Consider the following 24,819-nt stretch of genomic DNA (forward strand, 5'->3'; position numbering starts at 1 on the left):
TACCCTTATTCATCTCCTTTTGCTCTCAACTGTTTAACCTTATATTTTAAGGAGAAAAGCAGAAAGTTCTGAATGTAGTTGTTTCCAGTTCTTGAGAAACATCTCTAAAAAAATCACTCAGGTTACAGAATTTACAAACTTCTGTAGGTAACAAGTCTTATCAGATTTCCAAGAGGAACCTTGCTGCTTCATTAACAGGAATCCACAATCAGATCCATCTTCACCAATTGTTTCATTGATATCAAGCCACAACAGCTTACCCAGAACTGTGCACGTGCCCAAGGATCTGTGCCAAAATGTCTCAGAGCAGGATCAGGTCCCTGTAAGATTAGCTGCACGTAGGACTTCAGTCCTGCAACTGCAAAAGCTCAGGGAGACTGCTATGACAGAGGCACTGCAGGACTGGGCCCTAAAATAATCAAGTATATAAAGATCTTTGTCTTCTCCACAACTGAAGCACAATTCTTAAAAACCAACCAAACAAAAAACTTTTGTATTTGTGGAATAAAAAAATCAATTCTTTGGATGGCAAGCAGGACCAGCATTCTTCAGGCCAAGCTCCTTAAGATCTATAGGCTGTTTCCCCATTTTTTGTTTTGTTGGGTTTTTTTTGTTTGTCTTTCTTTTTCTTGAAGATAAATATTTTTATTCTAGAAATTCTTTCTCATCTCCCTCAGATGAAAACCCTACATGGCCCTTGTCTTAAAGATAAACCCAACACAGGAAAAACTCAGTCCAAAAGATGCAAGTTTGGCACCATGTAAAAAAAGGTCAGCAGTTAAAAAACCTGATAGTGCTGGCTGGAACTGTAGAGCAAGGATGGGGGATAACTCCCTTGGGATCTACCAGTTTTTACCGATTATCTTCTTAGCTTTCTAGCATTTTATTTCACAGTATAGCACACAGATGGCTGGATTTGAAATCGGAAGGTGAACAAGATATTAAGAATTTTCTGTGAAATCGAGTTCTGGTATGCTCAAGACTGTGTGCCAACTGAGAAAGTAGAACATGCTTAAAACCCTAGGTCAGCACCGAAGTCCACAGCTCTGAACAGTACTAGCCTAAGAAAAGAAAGCACGATATCCATGGATTCTCAGTCTAATATGCTTTAAAAGACAGTCATCAGGCTTCCGTGTTACTGACTTACTATGAAACTACAAGTTTAAACTTGGGACCTGAACTACAAAGTGCCCCATAAAACGCCACACTGCCACAATGCTGACTTCCTTCCAGACCACTTGTGCCAATCCTTAGAGAAAGCAGCTAAGCCTAGAGAGCTGAACCGAACGCTCCGAAATATGTAAGTACAGACCAAGCCTGGCCTAAGAAGCCCTTTTGAGCAGTGGGTACGTTCCAGCTCATGCCTGGAACCAGCATAAATACGTTTCTGTCACTTTCACACATCTCGGACCACAAACAGGACATGCTTATGCATCCTTGCCAAAGTCACTTTCAGAGAAGTAGGAAGAACGGAGGGCAGTATTCACACAGCACTGAGTTAAGAGACCCTGAGTTGGAAGAACAAAACGCCAGGTCCAAAAGCTCTGACCTACAAGGTTATGTTTCTATAATGCAGCACAAGCTCTTAAACGTAGTAGAAGAATTTTGAATTGAACTTGGATGCTAACAGATTTGGTAAGTTCACAAATACTTAACCGGTAAGCCCGAAATCGATAGATGACAGTTCATTATCATTTTTTCCACCTACCAATATGGAAAATTAATATATGCACATACACAGGGCAGATGTTTCAGTAACAAAGAGGTAGCTGGTGTAATAAATTTAACAGCAACATAGAAACTTGCAGGAAGTTCAGGAGTTCTGTACTTGATTCTGCCACCAGCCATCTGGTCTTACCTGAACATCCCTGGGCCTACTCTGCAATCTGCAAAACAGGGGTGGTAACTCTGGTTCTGAAATGTTTGTAAAATGTAGTTAGTTGATGCCTGTAAAAGTACACAATAGGAGAGCAAAGTGTTATTACACCCTAATGATGTGCTGTTTAACAAAATATGTAACACATATGAATGACAACACCATCTGTGTTCTGCAGTACACACTCTTTTTAAAGACTTTGTTTATATACCTGTTTAGGAAGTGAATTGTTTTGACTCTCTGGTAGGATGAATGCTAGAAGTCAACCTGAAGTCCATGTCTCTAGAGAAAGAAGGTGGCATCTTTTCTAGATCTTCACAAACATTAAAGGAAACTGAGCCTCAGTGTAAAATTTTCCCCAAGTATTGTAACACCACCACAAGTAATGCAACTGCTATTTTACCCTATGATAGAACGAACACATAGTAATAAAAAAAAAAAAAAAAATCTGGACAACTCTTCTCAACCTTCTGCCCTGCTACTCAGTACCAAGTTTTTCTTCCAGAGATCACACAACACTTTACAAAGGAAGAAGCCACCATCATCTCAAGTTTGTAAATGGAGAAACAGAGAAAGAAAGAGGAAGCAATCTGCCCAAGATCATGAAGCAAGTTAATGGTAAAAACTGCAGCACCAGCCTGTTCCATCCGGCACAATTTTCACCCTTTGCTGGAATCCTAGAAGGAAGTGATAACCTTTCATTTGCTTGCTAAAATATAAGTGTAGAGTTGGAACGTATTTTCACCCATCCCTCTGAATATATTTGAGCTTAAATAGTAAATTGTACTACAGCACTGTGTATGCCCCAGGTTGTATTTCAAGAAGTTCATTCAGTGTCTGGGACACATTTTACTAGAAACTCACTCCAAGATCACTCTTCTTCACTCCTAGCTCCATCAGAGTATAATTTATGCATTATTCTATGAATTTGTCTACCTTAGAAAATAGTTTTGTTTCAGCTATACAAGAACACAATCAGAACAAGTACTACGGCACCAGGATACTAGTCTATACCTAGCAAAGGATTTTGTGTGTGTGTGTATGTGTGTGCGCTTCACTTCTACACCAGTTATTATACCAGCGTACCTCAAATGGCAAAAAAGCAAACTTACAGAAATGCAAGCACACCCTTGTGAAAGGTATTTTACTGCCTGTTTTGGTCTCCGTAGCTGAAAAAGTTGTAGTGGCATACTGTACCTTTATTCTAAGGTTACTGCATCCATGCTCATACTTTCACCCACATTTGTACAACAGTAAAACTCACACCAATCACCAGTATCATTATGCTGGTAAAATACAGATGATCTTAAAGAATCCTCAATGAGGTTCATGAAGGTTTTCTTACAAGTCAGAATTTATTTCCACTGCAGTTAATAGCAAAGTTCTCGCTGAGCTCAGCGTGGCAGCGATTAGACCTAATGGGGCACAGCTCCCAGGTAACAGCATGGCCCCTTTTTGGATGGGAGGTGGGGGAATCACACACATGGTTAGTTGCCCCTGTCACTTTTGGGGGTGCAGGGGGAGAAGTACCTGGGAAAGTCATGGAATATATTTTGCAGACAGTGAACAATATGTATGATACTTTGCAAAGGATATTCCCCTGCAGCTTACCTTACACAAACTTGGGAGTGCTGGGGCTAAGACAGCGCACCTGCCTTTGCACTCCCTCTATGCTTGGCTGGAGCTGCCATGAAAGCAGACTGCTTGGCAGCGACACTAGTTTGGTTCAGCACTAGCAGAAACGCTTCTGGTTGTGAAGATACCATTTTCTGGAAGTTCCTGAGTATAAAATTGTTTCAAGAAGATGACTGGCCTGTTATCTAAATATGGACTGTTGGTGGGATTATTTCAGTAAGTTGATCCATCTGACTAACTCTCCAAAGCAAAGGAAAAATAGTGAGCTTTAATTGCAGTGATGGGCCACCCACCCCACCCCCCCCAAAAAAAAGGAGTGAGGGTGCCTCATTCTTCCAATCAAGTGTTACTGATGTACTTACAGCAATATTTTAAACACGCACTGCTCCTAGGTGGTTTTGCCACAATCCCCGTGACTAACACAGCCAAATTCTGTTCAGCAGCCTCAGTGGAATTACACAAGCTCACACTAACTTTGAATTCAGATCAAAATGAATTTTATATCCAGGTTTTTTAGCCTGACCAGTAGCCCATTTCAGTGTAACCTAGCAGGAAAACACTGCTAAGCACATGCTGAGTAACAGGCTTCTCTGAGACATCTCAGACAGAACACCCTCAAAGATACCAACTCTCCTGAGAAAATCTTGGCTCAAATACTTATTTTCTGAAAGGGAAGAAAGCCTCAACATTTCACACGTCTAATGGGGGGGGAAAGGCAAGTTAGAGCAAGAAGAGTTCAATCCTATGGAAATGCAATAACTATAAAATCAGCCACATTAGTAAAGCACTCTGTTTAAACACTTAATGCTAAACAAGAGCTAATTGTTTTAGGGCAGCTTCATAAAACATGAATGCTTCAGCAATAAACAGCTTCCATCAGAAAGGTTGCCTAAATATGCAACTACTTTATTTTCTTACTGATCTTGTACCAAATGTATGTGAAAATGAAAATGACGACCCTTTCAGGATGTGTGATTCATCTTACTTTGGCTTGTTCTCTTAAGAAAAAGAATAGGTAATACTCAGTAATTTTCCCATTTCAATTTTTTAAGGAAGGTTTTTTTTTTCCTCTTTAAAAATTGACTGTTTTAAACATTTGTGACCTACAATAGCATTTTGACCTTTGCTTCAATTCTCCTCAATTTCTATTTAGCTTTCTAATCTTATCTTTTTATATCCAGTTATACAAGACCACAATAACTGTTGAGACTTTGAATACCCTATACATTGACATGAAAGAATATTGAAAAACAGGACAAAGACAGGATCACGAAACCTATGTTTGCGCTGGGGAGAGAAGGCCATAAAAACACTTCTTGGTGTGTAACTCCTCCTTCGGGAGGGCGGGGGCAAAATTGCAATATATGAGTAGTTTGTATAACTGTGCCACCAGGCCTCAGGCACACTCTACATTTCTGAGCACAACCCTTCGACTACCTGAGGTCTAACTCTGCATTCCTTAATGGTCACAGATACTGCTACATGGTTCCCCTGCTGCAGAAAAACAGTGTGGAGTTGCAGAGTCAATACATGTTATCAAGCTCTCTGACTCTGCCCAGATGCTATTAATATTTTGGTAGGGTGGGGGTCAGAATTCTTTACCCATGTTAGCCCATGGAGTTGCTATGACATATTTACCAATTTTTTTTTCCCCTTACTCTTTCTTCATCTAATACATTAGTAATACATTCAGCATCAAATAACCAGCTTGGTTTCACTTTTTGGTTTCTGGACACCAGCGGTGCTAGATTCATTCCTGGAAGTTATAAAGTCCCCTCTCGACCATTAAAGTCACAGTCACATGCCGCATAGTCTAGAGGAAAGCTTGCAACAGCAATTTTAAAATAATCACTTCTATTTTTTTTTGTTAAGTCCGTAACTGTGTAAACAGACGGGTATCTGTTGATCTATATCTGCTAGAAGCTACAGAGGGGTCTAGCTCCCACAAAAAAAAAGGTTAATATGGCGACAGTGACACCTCGTGAGTTACTCCACATTCCTTAATGGCGGAAGATACTGCCCAAGGCATCCGTTGTTAGTAACAGAAACTTTGGATAATGGATACTGAAGTTGTCTGAGAAAATATATTCAGCTTAACAGAAGCGGATACAGTTATGAATTAATCCCTTCTGAACAAAGAAATCGGACCCAAATTTCAATCAGATGTTATTAATGCTAAATGTATTTTAATAAAAAATATCTAATTGTAATTTACCTTTAAATTACGAAAAACTGATGTTAAATTCTACTGTAATATTATATAACTCAATTTATATTAAATTAAAACAAATTACAGAAGTTTGATGCCAAAACTGTAAACAAAGTTTGAACACTGAACAGGTAAGTCTTCATCAAAGGACCAAGAACAAGCATTAGGTTTACAACTAAGTTACCTGAAAGCAGTAACTTCCACTGCATTCGCAGAGAAAATGTCTTTGCTCCATGAGTCGCTTAGTGGAGTTTGGTGTAAAGTTGAGAAACTAACTGGGAACTGAAAAAGCAAGATCACTTGTTTTCCTCCTCATCTGAGAAAGCAAAGCAGAGAAGTTTGAGTTCTACTAGTTCTAAAAGCTTGCATTTGGTTACAGTGGAATAGGTTACCTTATTAGGGGTAATACTTTACTTACATTTTAAGTGCAAACTATTTGCATTAACTTGTGTGCACGTGTGTGTTCGTGCATGAGTGTAGCTTTATTAAATAGAACATTTTTAAAGGCCACAATTAAAAAAAAAACAGCGTAATTTGTCATGTCCTAAATCCAAACTTTCTTAACAGTTGCAGTATTAATAAATGCATGTAAGCCATGTAATCACTTAAAAAGTGTGCAGGCATACAGTGCATCCTCTGAATTAACAAAAAAGTAGTGCCAAATTTAGTGCAAAGGCTATATTTAGCAACATATTTTAACGGTCATCTACCAATAGAGATTGCTTCTGAGAAAACAAATACAAAAATACCAAAGTAAGATAAGATTAAAAGCACCCATTTAAACTAAGTGTTCATTGACCAAAATCACGATTTGAATCAGTTCAATAGGTACAACTGGAACGTCAAGGCATCAGACATACAAGCGTTGGCACGGAGGCGCTCACAAGGGCCAGGAACACGAGGCGTAAGACGCCCCTGCTTTCGCTGCGCCTGCCCCCGCTCTCTCCTTCGGCCCTGCTCAACCTCTGCAATGCCTGTTAGCGCTCCACAAAACACCATCCCCCCCTCAAAGATTTTTTTTTTTCCCTCTAGGATCCTTGAATAAGAACACATACTGTCCTCACTGGAAGACCTGCGCTGTGCCCTTCTCTCCTGTGACCGATTGCACGGGGATGTCTGTGATGACTGCCTCACCTCCCGTTTCAATGTCTCTTTTTCTGTCTCCGTAAGTGAAGAATAACAGCAAACTTCAAATGCAGCCCTGTGGGTCCATCCAGGAAAGCACGACTGCACACAGAAACTAGATCACCCGTGCCACAGAAACCAGCAGGACAATTCTTAGACAAAACACAGTATCTGGCCAGTTTTCTCAGGTGCTTCCCTCCCCGCACTCCAGCATCCTCTCACTGGCTTTGGCCCCATCGCCACACGGCGCGGCGAAACAGAAAGCTCGACAGGGACATCCTCGAGAGTCCACTTCACTATATAAATAAATAATCCGCTTCCTCTAGACATGTCTCTCAGGAGGGCAGGATCTTCCTTTGCTGATTAAAAACCAGGAAGGCTTTGCAGGCACGCAGGCCCCGAGCTCTGCTGGGAGCTCTCACCTGAACAACAGGCCAGCCCTGAGCAACAGCAAACTAAGTAGAGATTTCAAAACCTGCAACAGGGCATCCAGATCCCTCCGACAGCTTCCTCCGATGGAAACTGACGGTCCAAACTGTGGTGAGGGTCCTCACGGTGTAAGATTTTGCCTGGGTCACTTCTAACCATAGACTTTATTTACCTTCTGCTGCTTTGGTACACAATGCTGAGGACAGACGAGTACAAGCACACAGAAAAGATTCAAGGAAAATACTGATTTACTACCAAGGGAAACACTCAAATGAGAACTTTCCCCTCACACACACACGGGCAATTCTCTCTCACATTAACGGGAAATGGACACATTCAACCAACCGTTACACAGCTATCCATAATTTACTTCCCTTATTTAAGGTTTTCTACACTAAGAAATAAAGTTAAGAACTCCCTCCCCTTGCTCTAGTTCCGACACTTGTACTGTTTATTTAGTCCAACAGTTTTAAAAGAATGGCGCCAGAGCTTCTGCTTACTCTTTCTGCATTGGAACCCATTTTTAATCAACAGAACAGAGGAAGTAAATTGCGAACAGTTACTTGCATTAATAGATTTGCTACCAGTTTTGTCATTCTTCATTTTGCAGACACCAAATTTCCCCCTATAAACACCTCTGTTTCTCCAAAAGCAGCTGGAAATTAATGATGTTATTTTTATTTTCTTATTAATTCGCATGCCATAGCTCTGTAATCAGTGCTGGATCATGCTGCAATTTTGTGTACTTGTTTCAAAATATATTATGAGCACTTGATGACTGATGTTTAACACAATGTATGAAAGAGTATCTCAAACAAATTAGAGGGAAGAAATACAAATAAAGACACTTTACTGAAATAAGGAAAAAAGTTACAGACGTATTCAAAAAAAGAGGTAAACCCTGAAACTCCCAAGTTTGTGGCACGGAGCACTCACTGATTAGAACTGAGCCAGGCACGAAGTTTGCACTATTCAACATGAAATCTGGATATAAAGAAACCTTTTGCAAAGAGAAAGAACATCTGAAGCCAGACTCACCAATGAAGTGGAGGTGATAATGCTACTTCTTTCCAAATCTATCATCTCCAACCATTGATCTGCAATGCATCAGAAGGCTTTCTTTGCCTAGCCATATAACCAACTTGGGAAGCAAACATACTCGAACAAAATGGTGTATGTGCCAAAAGACGTATCATCTACCAAACGGCATTCTCACACTTTATGCTCTTCCACCCTCTTCTCATTTATGGGAACTCTGCATATTTCAGCAATGTCTCTATTCCTAGCCCTTCCTGCATTGCTCATCATCAGGTCAGGGACTGCCTATAAGCTCACGCACTGATTGCTCAGTACAACGGGTGCATGACCCTGGCAGGACTATTGGCACATCAATGGTTAAGAATAATGTGACATCTGCAGCTTTCCTGAGAAATTACAGGCCACCAGCAACTTCAGGCAGCAGATCTGCAAAGGGGTGCATGTTGCTGATACAGCTCTGGTTCTGGCTTTTTGTTCAGGAATCCAATTGCACAGTTGTAGCTGCAGGATTGAGGTCTTCAGTAGTTAGGACAAGATACATTGATGTTCCTGTACTTCGCCCCGTAAGGTAAAAAAAAAAAAATAAAAAATCAGCATGATGTTGCTAGCGGTAGATTACTGTAGGCATGATGTGGCTCAAAGACCACTTGTGGAAAGCAAATTAAAACATGGCCAACCACAAAAATGCCTTTTTCATCAATCTGGCAAGACAGAGCAACTTCCTCCCAACTTGCACGGACAACTTTTAATGCAGAACATCACAATGTTTCAGCTCCACTGACTTCCGTGGAGTTACTTCACACCGAAGAGGCTGAAATAAGGTAAGAAATCAAGTTCTCCCTCACTCCTTCCATTCTCTCCCAAGGTTTTCTTTATCCAGCTTCATCTCCAAATCTCTTGTGATGTCCTTCTCTTAAATATTGCTTTGACAGCCACAAAATAACACATTTTCTCACATAGGCAAACAAAAACCTAGGATTATTTGCTTCATAACAGAACATACAGGCTGAAGAGTGAAGACTTACTATTCCACCACAAGAGATATAATCCTAACTATTACTGTGACATGCCTTCCCCACTGCTGGATAACTCCTGATTGCGTAGGACATGGGTAGAAATGAAAAACAAAAACAAAAAAAACCCACAAAACGAAAAAGACTGACAACTTCTGACAAGGCATATGTTTAAAAGTCCTTACGTAGCTGGCAGAAAAAACATGTTGGGTAAAGAACTGAAAGGTATAGGTTGAAAGCCATCAACCCAACAGCAGTAAAGCACTGCCCAGCACACTCAGCAGGACGGTGTAGTCACCAACCCATGACCCAGCCCACCAGAGGCCCAGGACCAGGTTTAAGCTTCCCTCACTTGAATCCTGCCAGGGGCCAGTTCAGCTCTCATCAACAGTACCAAGGAGCAGGCCTTTAACGCTTGCGCCCGGCCTTGCCACGGGGAACTCTGGGTTTCAGAAGAGCAGGACGAAGCCCCTCCTGAGAGCGTGGATGGCAGAAATCTTCCTGTTGCTACACCTGCGTAAGAGGAGAGTAACCCCACAGCCGGGCACGCAGCTAGCGTGGATTCACAATGTCTCAAAGAAGACTCCTCAACAATTTGCTACATACATACTGCCTTTCAGAAATAAAAAATAATAAAAAAACCAAACAAAAACCACCAAACAGGCAGGGGGAAGACACACCTTCCCACTTCGCCTCAGCAAGGGAAGGTGGAGACAGGACTTGTTAAGCTTCTTGTCAAGAGAGCTTCCACTTGAATTAAGTTCCATAGATCCCATGTTGTGCAAGTCCACTGAATTATTTTTATCTTTGCTGAATGAGGCTCTCTGTGACATGAAGGGTCAATAAAATGCTGTTTCTTATTTTCAGCAGTTGCTACATTTTATGAAGTCTCTTATATCGCAACACCCACGTGGAAGATTTCTGACAATAAAAATTCCATGCTTCCTAAGCAACTGATTTTCTTAGTGTAGTCTTATAAAATCCTGTTAACTTTCCTTCCCCTCACTAAAAATTGAAATTTTGTTGTACTAGCTTTCTTTGTACTCAGATACGCCTGAAGCTAGTTTATTTTCACATGCTGAATTGTCCATGCTCATAAGGACTTGCTATTACATTATGCATTTGTGTGCTATAAAGGAAAAGGCATGAACACTGGAAAGTGTCAAAACCATGCTTTTCCTCTTTGTTGATTCATCTTTTATGTAATCGAATTTATAAATATTAAAAATAATAAAATGCTGCTATCATTGTGAAAATACTACATTTAGGTCTACACTGGGTAATTAAGTAAAGTATGCTTTACTCCTCAAATACAACTCCTATTTTAAAATTAAAGCCAACCCATATTCTCAGTAACAAAACACTAGTAATCAGCAAATCTGAAAATCTTACAGGAAGAAATATGTTTAGCATATTTAGAAACAGAAGTTCAAATTAGTAAATTACGTTATTTATCACAATACTACCAGAGTGTCAAAGCAACTGTTTCCGCTAATTCCATGTTTCATAAGAAAGTCAGTTGTGATTTCGCGTTAGATTGTGAATATGAAAAATAATTTAATTGTAAAGAACTATTTCAGACCAATGCATATTTTAAAAACTTGGCTATGAAAAACAGTATCTTACTTCATAAAATTAATACAAGGAAGTTAGTATTAAATGAATAGTGTAATAAAATAATGTAATATACACAGCAGCTTAAATACCACGTTTAGTGGCAAAAACTCTTAAGTAAGCTCTCCTCCTACTTTAGACTCTCCAGTCAATAAATATAACTGAACTGAAAGTCAGTAACTTCACGCTATTCTGAAGGTGGTTTTGGTTGGGTTTTTTGTTTGGTTGTTTTTTTTAAAGTAGCATTATGAAGAAAAGTTGAATATTAGCAGAAGATGCCCACCTGGCACAAAATTCAATGAGACTACTCATATGTCAAGACAGGCATTTACCAGGAAAGCTTCAGAGTGCTCGCATACACCAAGGGAAAGGACACAAAACTAAGGAGTCCGATGCGGATTTTATTCCGTTCTCTGCTAATGCTAACCTGCTAAGTGACTACAGGCAAGGCTACGCTCCTTCACTGCTTTGTACCTCAGATGCCTAAAACAGGGATAAAAATCACTGTTCCTTGTTTTGAGGTGTGCGATTACAGTATGGCTTATGTACTTTGCCGGACAGGACATAAGCACACGAATAAGGCAATACCTACAATTGCCAATTATTAATAATATCATTATTATTGAGAGTAACGTGTGATTTTTTTTTTTTTCCCTTTACTAAGCAATGCAATCTAACAGCAGCCTATCAAGCCATTCTTAAAAAGTTACGAGTAATCCCTACACTGGTTCAAGTCTTAACCCTTCTGAAACTGTCAAGAAGGGTGACAGCTGTAGGAGTCTTCTGTGAAATTCACAGGTCCACTAGTACCAGGCTCACCACATTGCTCTCAGAGGGAAACACTGTATCATTACTGATCTTAAAAAAATAAAAATAAAACAATAAAAAGGAAGTAAGTCCTAATAATCTTTTGACATGAAACAGAATGAAAAAGCTTCTGACAGTGACACCCCAAGAAAGAGGTGGAAACATGGTAGAAGGAAAAGAGATAGTTTATACTACAGAAGTCAGAAAGTGACTTTTTCCTGATTCTTCTCAAGAATATTTTGAAATACATACAACTACTATTTCAATCCAGCTGTATAGATGCCTAAGTAATAAAGAAAACATAAATTATTAAGGTTACAGTAAAGTAAAACAGTATCCACACTGCTTTAAGACCAACGTAACTCGCTTAGGAAAACTGTCCCAACATACGGGCACCATAGGATTTAATGATACAGGGAAATATCCTTCCGTCTCAATTTGCAGGTGGCAAAGGGACATATGGCTGTGCTTCCAAGAGTAAACTCTGACCCTGGAAGCCGCCAGCAGGCCACAGCAGTGCCGCTGACTCAACCGGCAGCTGCGGCAGGCCACCCCCGTGGCAGGGCACAGGAAGATCGACCCGAGTCCAAAATTTGGAAAGTGGCTTCTGGTTTTGACTACATCACTTGCCAGAGCTCACAGAGACAGCCTGTGGCACACTCAGAAATTAAAATCAAAGTTTCATTTCAGTTCCAACTGTAATTTATAGTACCTTCCTCCACCAAGGTGCCACCTTCAAGCAAACAGAAGCCTGAACACTGCAAGTGCCACGAAGCATCGAAAGAGAGGCAACGTTTCATCTGCCAGGTGCCCAGATTTCACTGCAGGTGCATTCACAGCTTTCACACGACAGCAGAGCCTTGCACACCACAGGTCTCATCTACCTCACCCGCACCTTCCCGACCGCTACGTGCGGTGGAAGAATAACTCTCCCCACCTGACTTGGTCAAAATTTCCTTTCTTCACACCACTCTGGTACCAGCTCTACGCTCAACGACAGCCCTGCCTAACGCCACGTTGACTGAGCCTCGGAGACGTTGCGCATCCTCAACCCGCAGACCACAAGCAGCAGCAACCTGGAATAACTTTAAGCTCTGAACACAAGCAATCGTATCAGTGAATTTAACAAGACTTGTCATCTGCTTAAAGATATTCACATGCTTACAGGATTGCAAGCTATGGAACCACTAATTTAGGAACAAAGTGTATTAAGATAGTTCTGGATGAAAAGGAAAAATGTTAGCTATAAAATAACTGTGCGATTACCTCTGATATTTTATGTGGAAAACTGACATTTAATACTTTTAATTATTCACATAACAGCTATGAAAGAGAAAGGTTTTCTTCCTTGAATGGGAAAATAAACATGGACAAATTCCTCTCACCATCACTCCTACACTCCTTCCCTAAACAAACCTCCTGATGAAACCAATGGAAGTTTTGCAGGCGACAGGTTGATGGCAAGCAGCCCCCAAAAAACTCAAAGGCATCAAGGGCAAGCTTCTTAAATATTTTGAGTTTACCTCAACACAGAAACCAGTTACATTTCTGCTAAATTACGTGTCTACTTGAAATGGTTTATCAGCTTGCTGTGCCGAGAGGGACAGTAGTATGCAACGAACTTTTGAGACCATGGGCAAATTTTTGAAGCATTCGCAAGGCGCCTTGCTAAGCAGCTCACCCCCTTTTAGCTTCTGACACACCAGCACTGCACCCAGCACTTGTTAAGCAGGACCAGGACCCAGGTGTCTCTCCTGTACGTCAAGACTGAATTACGAAACTCCATTCATGAACGCTTACTTTACCGAGAACTGTATAATAAAAGAAATCTTCCCTTTTACCAAAATAAAAGCTCCCGAAAGTAAATGGAAGTTTCTAGTCATGTACAAATCTAATGAAATCTTCATTCTCCCCTTAACTAGGCACATTATTTTTATTACCTTTTTTTTAAGCTATGAGGAAATGTATTTCTCTGCTTCCTCTAAAGCTTCTATTATGCCTTTTTCATCAAAAAGATAACCTACCCTTCTTTTCTCTGTAATTTGTTCACGCCAGTTCAACATCAGGTGAGACCTACATTTAGCACTATGCACAAAATCAAGGTCCACTCCTCTTAAAAGTTGCGGGCAGATTATGATCACCACTTCATTTCTCGGATCAAAGTTCCATGCATCCAAAAGACTTCACCACATAAAAACTAAAACCAGATAATGACTGAAGATACTGCCTGAAGCAAGGTCCCTGAGCTATTCTTGTTTAGCACCCTTTAGTATTACTCCAAATAAAGAAAAAAAGTCCTCAGCACTTACAGCACTTTAATCTGACTCTTACCTGAAAACACAGAAAATTAAGTTCAGAAATCAGTGCATTTGTACTCAGCTCTGAATAACAGTCTGAAGCCTATCTGCTAGTTTTTGAATTTCCCAACACATTTTTACTTTGTAAGAACTGTTGCACCAATTACTCCACACAGAACATGATCCTTGTCAGTAATGCTATGAAACTGAAAGCAATATTCTCCCATGCAACTAGTCTGTCATAAAGAATTTCAGTAATCTAATTTGGTGGTTATATTCTCAGACCTACACATACCAACCTCACTGCCCACAAAATCCGAAATACTGAAATTTGGGTGTAATTCTACAGGAACTGGAGAACAGGCAGAATCCTCCCTTCAAATCATCTCCCCACAGTGGCTACCCCAGCCTTAAGACTAGTTCTGTGGTCATAATATCACACCAAAACAGCTGCTCCCAACAGCCCCCTTCGAGCCAGAGTGTTTGGGACCATCACTTATCCTATGTCTGCTATACACTGCCTGCAAAAGGTCAAGAGTATGTTATTAATCATTTGCATTTATGAGTACTAAGCTTACCCCAAATACATGTCTTGTCTTGTTTTTAATTATGTACACAATAGTACCATAAACAAAAGATTACCTCCCACTTCCCCATTTTGGGCCAAATGCAGTTCAGTGCCACCATGGGCGATTGTATGGGAAGCACTCCTAGTGCCAATCATTTTATGTCATCTATGAATGTGACCCCACAAATTTAGAACCTCTTCTTTAAACTACCACTTCTACTTCAGCATAAAGGATGTCAAACCCTTCAAAAGGTGTCAAAACTTTTCCAAGCATACAGGTAAAAAAAAAGGTTGTATACCTGAAAGCTTAGGAATACTAGTAAATTAGTCACTAAGATTAATCTTTCAAATTGATAGGTACCTGCATTTATCAATGCCAAAAGAAAAAACAGTAACACAGAAAGAGCATGGATGGAATTCTAATTAGCTCTCAGTTTGTGTGTTAAAACTGAACCAACTCCTGTTGCAGTAGTATTACAGTTCTGCTAAACTTCTCACTGATTCTTGACCTCCAGAGATTTCTAATTACCTGTTCTGTTTATATTTTCACATTTTTCCTACCACTGAATTTTAAAAGGACTTTACCTTCTCATTAAGTTTTCGACCTGTGTGCTGCACTTTGCATATTCTAATGTTACTTTGGTTTAAAACTTTTGCCCTCGGTCAATCAGCTGATTATCTTTACAAAACAAGGTTTAAGAAAAAACAAGAAAACCGAAGCGAAGAGAGATCTGAATATGCACAGCCTTTTAATTCTCAGGTTATTCAGACCCATCCCTACATACAAACTTTGCAATCTAGCAGTTGCTATGAGCACCCAGAGAAGACATGTTTTCTGAGGCGCTAAAACCTGAACGAGCATCTTCCACGTAAAAAGTGGCAGCACGAGGACCTCTATCTTATCAACAACAACCGAGTTCTCTTTCCATGTGTACAGTTTACATACTTACCCAGGAAGGCAAATGGAAATTACAGACAGAGGAAGATGAAGCTGTCTCAAAGCCTTTGTCATGTGATAGTGACCTATAAAGTATCAAATAAAGGCACATCATCAGCACACCATGATTTTACAATATTGCAACTCACCACCACGCCAACAAGAGGAGAGATCCCAAAACTTGAAACTTGCTTCCTCCTCACCCCCACCCCAGCTAAGTTGTCATTAAAACAAGATGACAGTCGCAGGAAACCGTAAGGAGCAAACAAAAGGTGGACCGTGTCTTTAAAGGGCATTAGGACTGGGCAAATGGAGCAAACCGTCTGAGTGTGCATCGGCAGGGTGGGTTATTTTTCCCCTGTCTCTCTCGTACACACGGATGCATGTTTACGCGCGCACACAGACATACACACGCACACGCAGGGATGCACCACGTAATTATTTACACGCACACACGGAGGAACACGCACGCATTATCAAAATAAAAGGCAGAAAGTTGACCACCATCTGCAAGGAGGCATACATAACAATAACCCCCGGGAACTTACACAAGTGAGCGATCAATCCCCGCGCGTGGATAAGCCAAACAACGCAAAATTAACAACAAGAATACGCCGCCAGACTGCAGGTACGAGATCCACCCGGGGAGACAGACAGACAGACAGACAGACGGAGGGACGGACGGCAGGCTGCACGGCTGTAACAGAGTCGCAGGTAATGCCCGTTCCCCCCCGGCAGAGCCCAGCCCGGCGGAGCCCGGCCCGGCCCGGCCGCCCCGCTCCCGCGGCCGCCCCGCCGCCGCCGCAGCCCGCGGGGAGAGCGCCGAGACCCCCGGCCGCCGCCGCCGGGGGGGGAGCGGCGCCTGCGGCCGCCGCCCGCCCGCCGCCCACCCCCGCCCGTGCAAAGTGTAGGGCCACCGGAATCCGGGCTCCGGGGTGGGGTGGAAAGAAAAGGTATTAAATATGGAGAAAGACCGCCGTGACCCAGGGTTTTCCCGTCTCCCCCCCGCCCCCGGTCACCATCAAGTTTGCATCTTAGTTACAAAATGTCGATCTTGAAGGCTGACAAGACACAGGGAGAGGGGGAGAGAAAGAGAGAGAGAGTGTGAGTGAGTGAGAGAGAAGAGAGAGTCCATCTTGCTTTGAGGGGGGAGGAGAGGAGCAATAATGCAGCGCATAAATCTCACCCTCCCGGGGGAAAAGTCTGCACAACACCTTTGGGGGCGGGCGGGCGGGCAGGGAGGGAAGGGAAGGGGCGGCGGCGCGGGGAGGGGGCGCGGGGGGCTCCCCGGCCCTCCCAGCTGCCCTCCCCGGCGGGATCTGGCGAGGCAGGCTGGCAGCAAACACCTCCCTGCTGCTCCCCTCCTCCTCCCCGCGGGCCCGGGCGATGATCCCGCTGCTGCCGCCGCCGCCGCTGCCACCGGGGAGGAGGTGCCGCCGCCGGGAGAGCCACATGGAGACCGGCACCCCGTTCCCTGCCCCGGCGGCCGGGCCGGGCCCCTCCGCCGCCCCGCCGGGCTGCGGGACTTGGACGTGTCACCAGCAGGACGGGCAATGGTTTCGGCGCCCCAGGCCCGAGTGACCACCGCCGGCCTGGCGGCGCCCCGGCCTCCCCGCTCGCACTCACCTCCGGAAAAAAACTTTTAACCGCGGGCCTCCCCCGGAAAAAGTGGCGAATCCGCCCCGCACGGGGTTGCAGCCCCGCGGCCCCCCGGCTCGGCTGGCGGCGAGCGGGGGAGACCCGGGCACGGTCCTTCCCCGCCCCGGCGGGAGGGAGGGAGGAGGCAGGCAGGCAGGGAGGGGGCGGGCAGCCGCCTGCCGGTGCCTCTCGCCCCGCCGCCGTACATGTCGCCTCGGCGGCTCTCGCATCGCTTCGTTTTACCTTCCTCATTCAGCGGCGGCGGGCTGCCACCGGTATTTCTAACGCAAACCTGCTGCCGTGCGGCGCCCGGGATTAACGCGATCGCCTCCCTTCCCCTGCCTCCAACCCTTCCTTCCCCGTCCTCCGCCTCCTCCTCCTCCTCCTCGCAAACCTACACTGGATCGGCTCTCCTCACAGCCATGCAAGTTTCATACATTGCAAATAAACCCGAGAGGAGGAAGAGCGAAGCGGCTGGCGGGGGGGGGGGGAGGAGGAGGAGGGCTGCTTTCTGTAATTTACCAGCGACCCGATCTCGCAGCAGCAAATAACAGCCGAGCACCCATCCGGCTCCCGGCGGCGGCGAGAGCCCCCCCCGAGGCTGCCGCCCCCTCCCCGGGGCGCCCCCCGCCAAGTTTTCTGTCATCGCGACCACCCAATGTCACAACTTACCTTCGGAAATAGGACTTCGCGCGGCCGAGGCCTGCCGCCGCCTCCCCCCCGGCCCCCGCCCGCCTCCCTTTCTCCCTCTCCACCTTAAACTTATTGACACAACATAATCCCACATCCCCGCGAAACCCCGGCAGGGCCGCCCGCCCCCGCCCCCCCGCCGCCCCCCGGGGCCGCCGCCGCCGCCGCCCCGGGTGCATCGCCGATGACTACCGGAAAACGCACAGCCCAACTCTCCGGCCGAGCCCGGCCGCTGTTGTTGTCGGGGTCGGCGCCGGGGTTTGTTGTTTTGTTTTGTTTTTTTTTTCCCCTCCCGCTTCCCCCCCCGCCCCGTGCGGCCGCCGGATCGGCTCCCTCGCCCTCCCTGGTTTTATACCCCCCCGCCCCGGCGGCGGCGCGGAGCCCCCCAGGCCGGCGGCAGCCGATACCGATCCGCGCACTCTCCCCCGCGCCTCGCCTCGCCTCGCCGCCCCTCGGGATGAAGTTTCGTTTCTGCCTGCCGCGATTTCTCTGTCAAGTCCCCCCGCGGCACACACCGAGCGGCGGCCGATGGCTATCCCTGCTCCTCCTCCTCGCCCTCCTTCCCCTTCCTCCCTCCGCCGCGGCCGCCGCTGCTCTTGCCTCTCCGTGGCGGCGAGAGGTGCCTGGTTTCAAACGCAGCCTGGCACTGGCTGGCCTACCCCTGCCGCCTTCTTCTGCTGCTGGTGGTGTGTGTGTGTCTGTGTGTGTGTGTGTGTGTGGTTTTTTTTTTTTAAATGCACTGCGCTGCAATGCAATGCAATTCACCTCGCCCCCCCCCGGTAAAACACCCCCGGTCACCCCTGCCCTCCCGGCCGGGCAGAGGGCTGGCGGCACCAACCCACCCGTCCTCCCCTGCCCAAACTTTCAAACGAAGGCAGGGCTGACGAGAGGGAGGAAAAGTGACTGGGAGCCGCGGCAGCCGCCGCGCAGGGCAGGGGAAGCTCCGCGCCTCCCTCCCGGCCGCCGCCGCCGCGGGGGGGGCCCGGGGGGCTGCCCCGCCGCCGGGGCGCGGAGGGGAAAGTGTGGGGCGAGGGCACCCCGCTCCCTCCCTGCCTGCCGCTGCCCGTCTCCGTCCGTCTCCCCGCCGCCCGGTGAGGGGCGGCGGGCGGCGCGCACTCACCTCGGCGGGGCCGGCGGGCGGGCGGGCAGGGCGCCGCTGGGCCGGAGCGAGGCGCGGCGCGCAGCGGAGCCCCTCCGCCTCGGCGCCCGCGGAACGCGGCTCCACACAGAGCCATGCAACCCGGGCAGCGCCACAACACTCCCCGGGATATAAGGCGGCCCGCCATTGGCCGGCACGCTGAGGGACGGGCTCGCCAGCCATTCAGCGGCGCCGTTACACCCGCGGCCCGCCAGGGAGCCGCTGGCGCACACACTCCCCGCACACACTCACACAAAGATCGTCGCGCTGCTCTTCACAGTGTTTGAGGAGCCGGCGGCGGCGGCGGCGGTGGCGGAGCGGGGCAGGTAGCGGCGGCCGCCGGCCCCCGGCGCCGAGGGGAGCGCGGAGCCGCGCCGGCCGCGGCGCCGGCAGCCGCTGTCCATTGGCCGCCCGGGGAGGGCTGCGAGAGTAAACTACGCCTGCCCTGGGCAGCGCCGCGGGGTAACGGCCGCGGCGGGGTGCGGGCACGGCCCGGCCCCGCTCGGCCCCAGCCCCGGCCGCCCCCCGCGCTGCCCCCCGGTAACTTACTCTCTCGAGTTGGGCGGGTTTCATTCAGAGGCCAAAACACGGCGAGCGGAGAAGTTGAGGGCGGCAGCAGTGCATCCGCACAGCCCCTGCTCGGGGAGTAAACAGGGGAAGCCGGCCCCGCGGCGCGGGGGAGCCGGGCAGCCCGGCCGAGGCCGGCGGTCGCCCCCTGACCCGGCGAGGGGGCTTCAGGCGGCGGCGCTGCACGGGGACGGGGCGAAGCACCGGGCGGTGCCTGCCGCCTGGGCAGTCCTCGCCCAAACGTGGCGGAGAGGCCCTCACCGGCCCAGCATCGACAGCGCGGCAGCCCTCGCGTCGGCTCCCCGCAGAGGCGGCGGGCACTTGCTTGGCAGAGCTAGCACGGCGTGTAACGCTGGCGGCCCCGCGCCCTGCCCGGGTCCCTGCCCCGCGCCCGACACACCTTACCAGCCCCATGGATGCGAAATCCATCTGGGAACTCGCAGGTCCGACTCGCAGGCTGATGCCGACCAAGCGACAGCGCGAGGCCGGCAGCTTTTGGGTGGCTGCGTGGGGATTGTGCTGACGGGTGTCGGAAAAGCCCCGCGGAAATGCAGCCCAACTTTTTTGGAAAAGCTCCTTTCCCCCGCAGGAATCAAACGCAACGTCAAAGCGTACCGTGTATGCTGACCCGACGTGTTAATGTTCACAAGTGTTTGAATATATGCAACGTGAGACCTTTACGGTTTTTAAAGGAGAAAACACGAGGCATTTATTGTTACAGTTAGAAGCGCTAATTTTTGTGTGGCCCTGTCTCCAGGTGGGACTCTGACCCAGTCAGCAACTGACACATTAAAAAAAAAAGAAATAATAATAGTAGTCATGACAATGGAAACTGAAGTGTACTCGTTTTTTCCAATAAAAGAGCAATGTTTGTGCTTCGCAATGGCTTTACATACCCAACACTCCAAGGATGTTGCAGAGTTTATTCCATATGTTCTCTGTCCCGAGCTTTTTTCCATTGTGTGGTATGGGTGATTTCAGCACCTTCTCATTGCTTGCCTACTCTCACATTTTTTTCCCCATTTTTCTTCATGGCAGCAGTATGTTAACTGTGAAATAATATTTCTTATGTCTGAATAAAGTGGGGTAAAGTACGAGCTGATTTTAGAAAATTAAATTGTATCAGTGTTTCTGAGAAGTCATATTAAGGCCCCACCATCTTACTTGTTGTAAGCAGGGGTGGGTTAGTCAGTGCCTGAATAATATAAAAATAACGGGATAAACATATTCTGTAATTAATGCGGTTTTCCTCATTTTCTTGTTTTCAGTGCTAAGCAAGCACCCATCTGCTGGCAGTCAGGTGCACGTCAGGTGTCACAGGTCAGGACACTGGCAAGTGAAGGCACACAAATTTCATTAGTCACATTTGAAAAGGTTGGCCTAATTTTTAGGCAGAGCTTCCTCCTATGATTTGTAGATTGTGAAGTGCTTGGCAGATGTAGGTAAGCAGCACCTTGTCAGTATGCATAAGCAGTTACCAGTAAGAGGCCTAAGCCAGACAGTTAAAACTTACGTGGTATAGTTTCTTACTCCTCGGTATTAGTGCCTTGTTTCTTGGGTTCTTTTACCCGTATTAATGATAGTACCTCACGGAGCCTCTCGTACTTCTTCATTGCTAAAATCCTGCCAAAGTAGGTAATTGCAGAGCAATATAAGTGATGTGGACGCTTGATCGTATACATGAAGTTCACTTGAAAGGATCCTTCATTGCGTTGTTAACAGGACTCTATTACACTTGATGCCTTTACTGGCCATTTCAGAAAAGAGGTTAAGAAAGGGACACCGTGCATGTAATGTAGTTGTTTACAGCTATGCAAAATGGATATACAGTGCTACTAATTAGAACAATCGTGTTTTGTGTCCACTTTGTACAGTTATTTACAAATGGCTTCACGAGTTGCAAGGCAGCCACCTATTAGGCCTGTAGAAGCAGAAGTGTTTTGTCACCCTTTAAGAGAGATGAGTAAGGTAAGGTACACTGGTACGGTCAGAAAATAAAACGCTTGAGTTTGCAGTGCCTTTGATTTATTGTGTCCATAGTGAAAGAGAGGACTGTATTTTCTTGGGCTATCAATCCAGGACCTTCTGCAAACACTGAAGTCATGAGGGGGAGAGGAAAAGGATAGTAAATATTTCTGGGTTTCCATTTCTCTGTATATGATTTTAAGCAAATTAATCTCTTTGCATGCCCACTTGGAGATATTTCTGGCTTTAGTCAGTCACTGTTACCAAGAATTATAAGGTGCTAGCCAGAGGCTGTGAGGAATTTTTCAAGGGACAGTGAGTGTTGAAATTTTTAAAATTTTAAAACTCCGCACAAGTTGCATTTCCAGATTTTTCTGCAGAAACTTGTGTCGTCAAATGGCACTTTTCCGTCACTTCTGTGTAACTGGTATTAGTTTTTAAAAGAACGATGCCTCGACCCTTCCTTGTGGACTGTTCCCGTGCACTGCTGTGTACAGCCAGCGCTCCGCTGGAGTCGATGCAGGTCAGCACAGAGAAAGGCGTTTGCTCAGATGCACGCGCAGCAGGATTCGGGGCTTCAGAGTTGCACGTTTGTGGCATTTGTTTGAGCTCATCTGGGTTTGCCTGTTTTGCGCTCCACTGAGGGTGGAGGATCTCCCTCCCAGCCATGTGTCCCCTCTTAATCCATGGCACAACATAAAAGACATAAGTCATATGTCTATGCTCTGTCAAAAGGGAAAAAAATATTTCTTAAGAAAAATTTGTTGTTATTTACTAATAGCAGGAAAAATAATAGCGTTGATATAAATAACAGTAATCAGGATTTGTTCTGTTCCCTTCCTTTGGGGCCTGCTGTGGAGCTCACTAACGTTGCGGGGGGCCCGAGTTTGGTCCTCGATTACCATTTTCTCTCCTCCCCCTGCCCAGGGCGGAAGGTACCTGCTGCCTGTGGAGCCGAGCTGACCACTGGTCGCTCGTCCGAGCCGAGGTAGACGCGTGCTTCCATGGCCGTTTTAAATGTATTCAGATAATAAAAAGGAAGCTTGGACTAGCCAGCTGCAGCCTGAGCCTGCAGGCCCTGGATCCCTTTGAGCTGCTACCATGGCTGACTACAAGTGACGGTTGTCATGTGAGCAGGGAAGGAAGGCCATAAGGCAACTCTGGGAGCATATGCTTTATCTGCGTTAAGCTTTGCACACAGCCTGGGGAGAAGCATGGGGAAGAAAGGGTGAGGCAGATGCAGCCTTATGGAGCCTGTCCCACCTCTGTTGCTTTTTTCCTGTGGCTTGTGCCCACCCACAGTCCATGGAATAGCGTGGCATCCTCCAGGTTAAAAAACACTGGAGCAGGACAATGCATTAGTGGGCCTATTTTCCTCCTCAATGCACTTGTATAACATGGTAACATTAATAGCAATTTATGTGCAAGCACTGAAGGGGGGAGGCATTTTATCTGAACTAAAGCTGCAGAATATCCACTTCAGAGTAGGAACAGAGCGCCATAGGATCAGTGCAGGACAGCCATTCTTCAAGAACCACACTTTTAGGAAGTTATTGTTCCCACCTCAGCCCCTTTTTGGAACACTTTCAGTTTCTTGAGAACTCAGCAGAAGTTTGTAGAAGTCAAAGAAAGGCCAACTTGTTCTGTTGGCTTCTCTGTAGGAGGGCACAGTTAAACTCTGACTGTATTTCTTTGCTCCTATTCCTTACTCCTTTTATTTCACAACATTAAAATAATCAGGATATTTTCTTCTTCGTAATTTTGAGATACTGCTTCTGAACGTTCTCTTTCTATACCCGTGCATCTAATTCCCACTGTCTCCTATTAACTCTTTTTCTTATTTTTTATGCCTCTTTTTATTAGTGGAGCACTAACAGCTACAACCCTCTGACAGAACCAGCTACTAAAAGCATTAGATCCTACAAGCAATCTCTGGTCTAAGCTGCTAGCAGTTTCATTTGACAAGTTAGACAAGAGAGTAGGAAGGGGAACAGACAAGTGAAATGACTTGCCAGTAGTCTCACAGTATGGAAGCAGCAAAGTCAGGAATCAAATCTGGGCTTCCAACTTGCAGTGCATTGCTCCGTACATTTCTTTCTCTGTTGCTCTGAGATTTCCCTTTCATAGCGCCTCCCTTTTTCAGAGAAATATTACTACACCTTGAGGAACTGTTTAGCATTTTTTCCTGTTTAGGAAGAATTCAGTAGTAGGTTAGCCAGAGCATCCAGATCCGTTTGAGTCTATCACCTCTGTAAAAATTGCTTCTGATTCTGCAAGACATTAAGGTATATGTTAAACTAATATATAACTACTTAACATGCTAGTGTATGTGAAATATACAACGTCTGCAATAGTGAAGCAATTGTCTGCTACGCTCTAAACTCAGTAGATTTTCCTTGTCCTTATACAAGGATACTGCATTACAAAAAAATACATAAATCGGGTCCGACCTGCTCACCTGAGGTTATGTAGGCCATTGAGTTAGTCTAGTGCAAGCAAATCAGTTTCCATAGCTGGCGGCACACACAGGAGCAGTGGGTCTACCCTTCACATCCAGGGATTCCTTCAGACTTACTGACAAAGTCCCCGTTAAAAGCTGGGCCAAAGGAGAGCAGCTTTCCCTCAGCCCCACACTTTCGATTTTTGCAGTTACGGCTTTAACTCCCAGGTAAACTGCAATAATATTTAACTGCTTTAAACATAAAATGTAATTGGAACTCATTTTTCAATTTTAGATTGTTTGCCCCTTATTACATTTTAGTGCTATCGAGTAGCTCTCTCCCTCTTCCACCCAAGGGCCTCTTTTTCCTATCTCTATTTCTGGTATTATTCAAACATTTATTTGCTTATTTGCTTGTTTTCCCTTTTCTGTAAATGTTCATGGTGCTTTAAAGAAACTGCAACTCTGTTCTAGTGTCCTCCTCCAACCTCCAATATACCACCAGAGACTTAAGAACTGCCTCACAAATATATATTTACTTCTGTCTAGAAGAACAAGGACAAGCAAGGAGCAAAAAGTTTTTAGCCTGCTAAGTCCACTGCTTAACTGAAGAGGATGTCATTGAGTCTGTGCTTGACAAGTGGCAAGTCCCTGCAGTGACTCAAGTGGAAGAGCAGCACCCATTAGGTCCGAGCATGACTTCGTACAGCCTGGTGAGCTTTCCAGATGCACGTCTCATTGCCCGCTGCCATGCCGGTAGTTACGTCCACTTTGAGACCGCAGCACACTTCTTTGGCCGCACAGTGCTGCTACCATTTGTAAAGTAAACAAAG

The 24,819-nt window shown here is 45.9% G+C and overlaps 1 protein-coding gene across 7 annotated transcripts in view; it reads right to left on the minus strand.

Moving 5' to 3' along the window:
• The window catches only part of BBX (BBX high mobility group box domain containing), a 149,197-nt gene extending 130,125 nt beyond the window's left edge, over positions 1-19,072 (minus strand). For 6 of the 7 annotated variants that reach the window (XM_082304441.1, XM_082304447.1, XM_082304445.1 and 3 more), the window contains exons 1-2: positions 18,392-18,428; positions 15,562-15,634 (exon numbers count right to left, since the gene is read on the minus strand). The gene's annotated coding sequence lies outside the window, so the exon portion shown is untranslated. Of the gene's footprint in view, positions 1-15,561; positions 15,635-18,391; positions 18,429-18,996 lie in introns of those variants that run through there. The other variant, XM_082304448.1, reaches the window with a different exon arrangement.
• Between the last annotated feature and the right edge of the window lie 5,747 nt (positions 19,073-24,819).

The sequence above is a fragment of the Platalea leucorodia genome, assembly GCF_965183815.1.
Source record: "Platalea leucorodia genome assembly, chromosome: 2".
Taxonomy (NCBI): Eukaryota; Metazoa; Chordata; class Aves; order Pelecaniformes; family Threskiornithidae; genus Platalea; species Platalea leucorodia.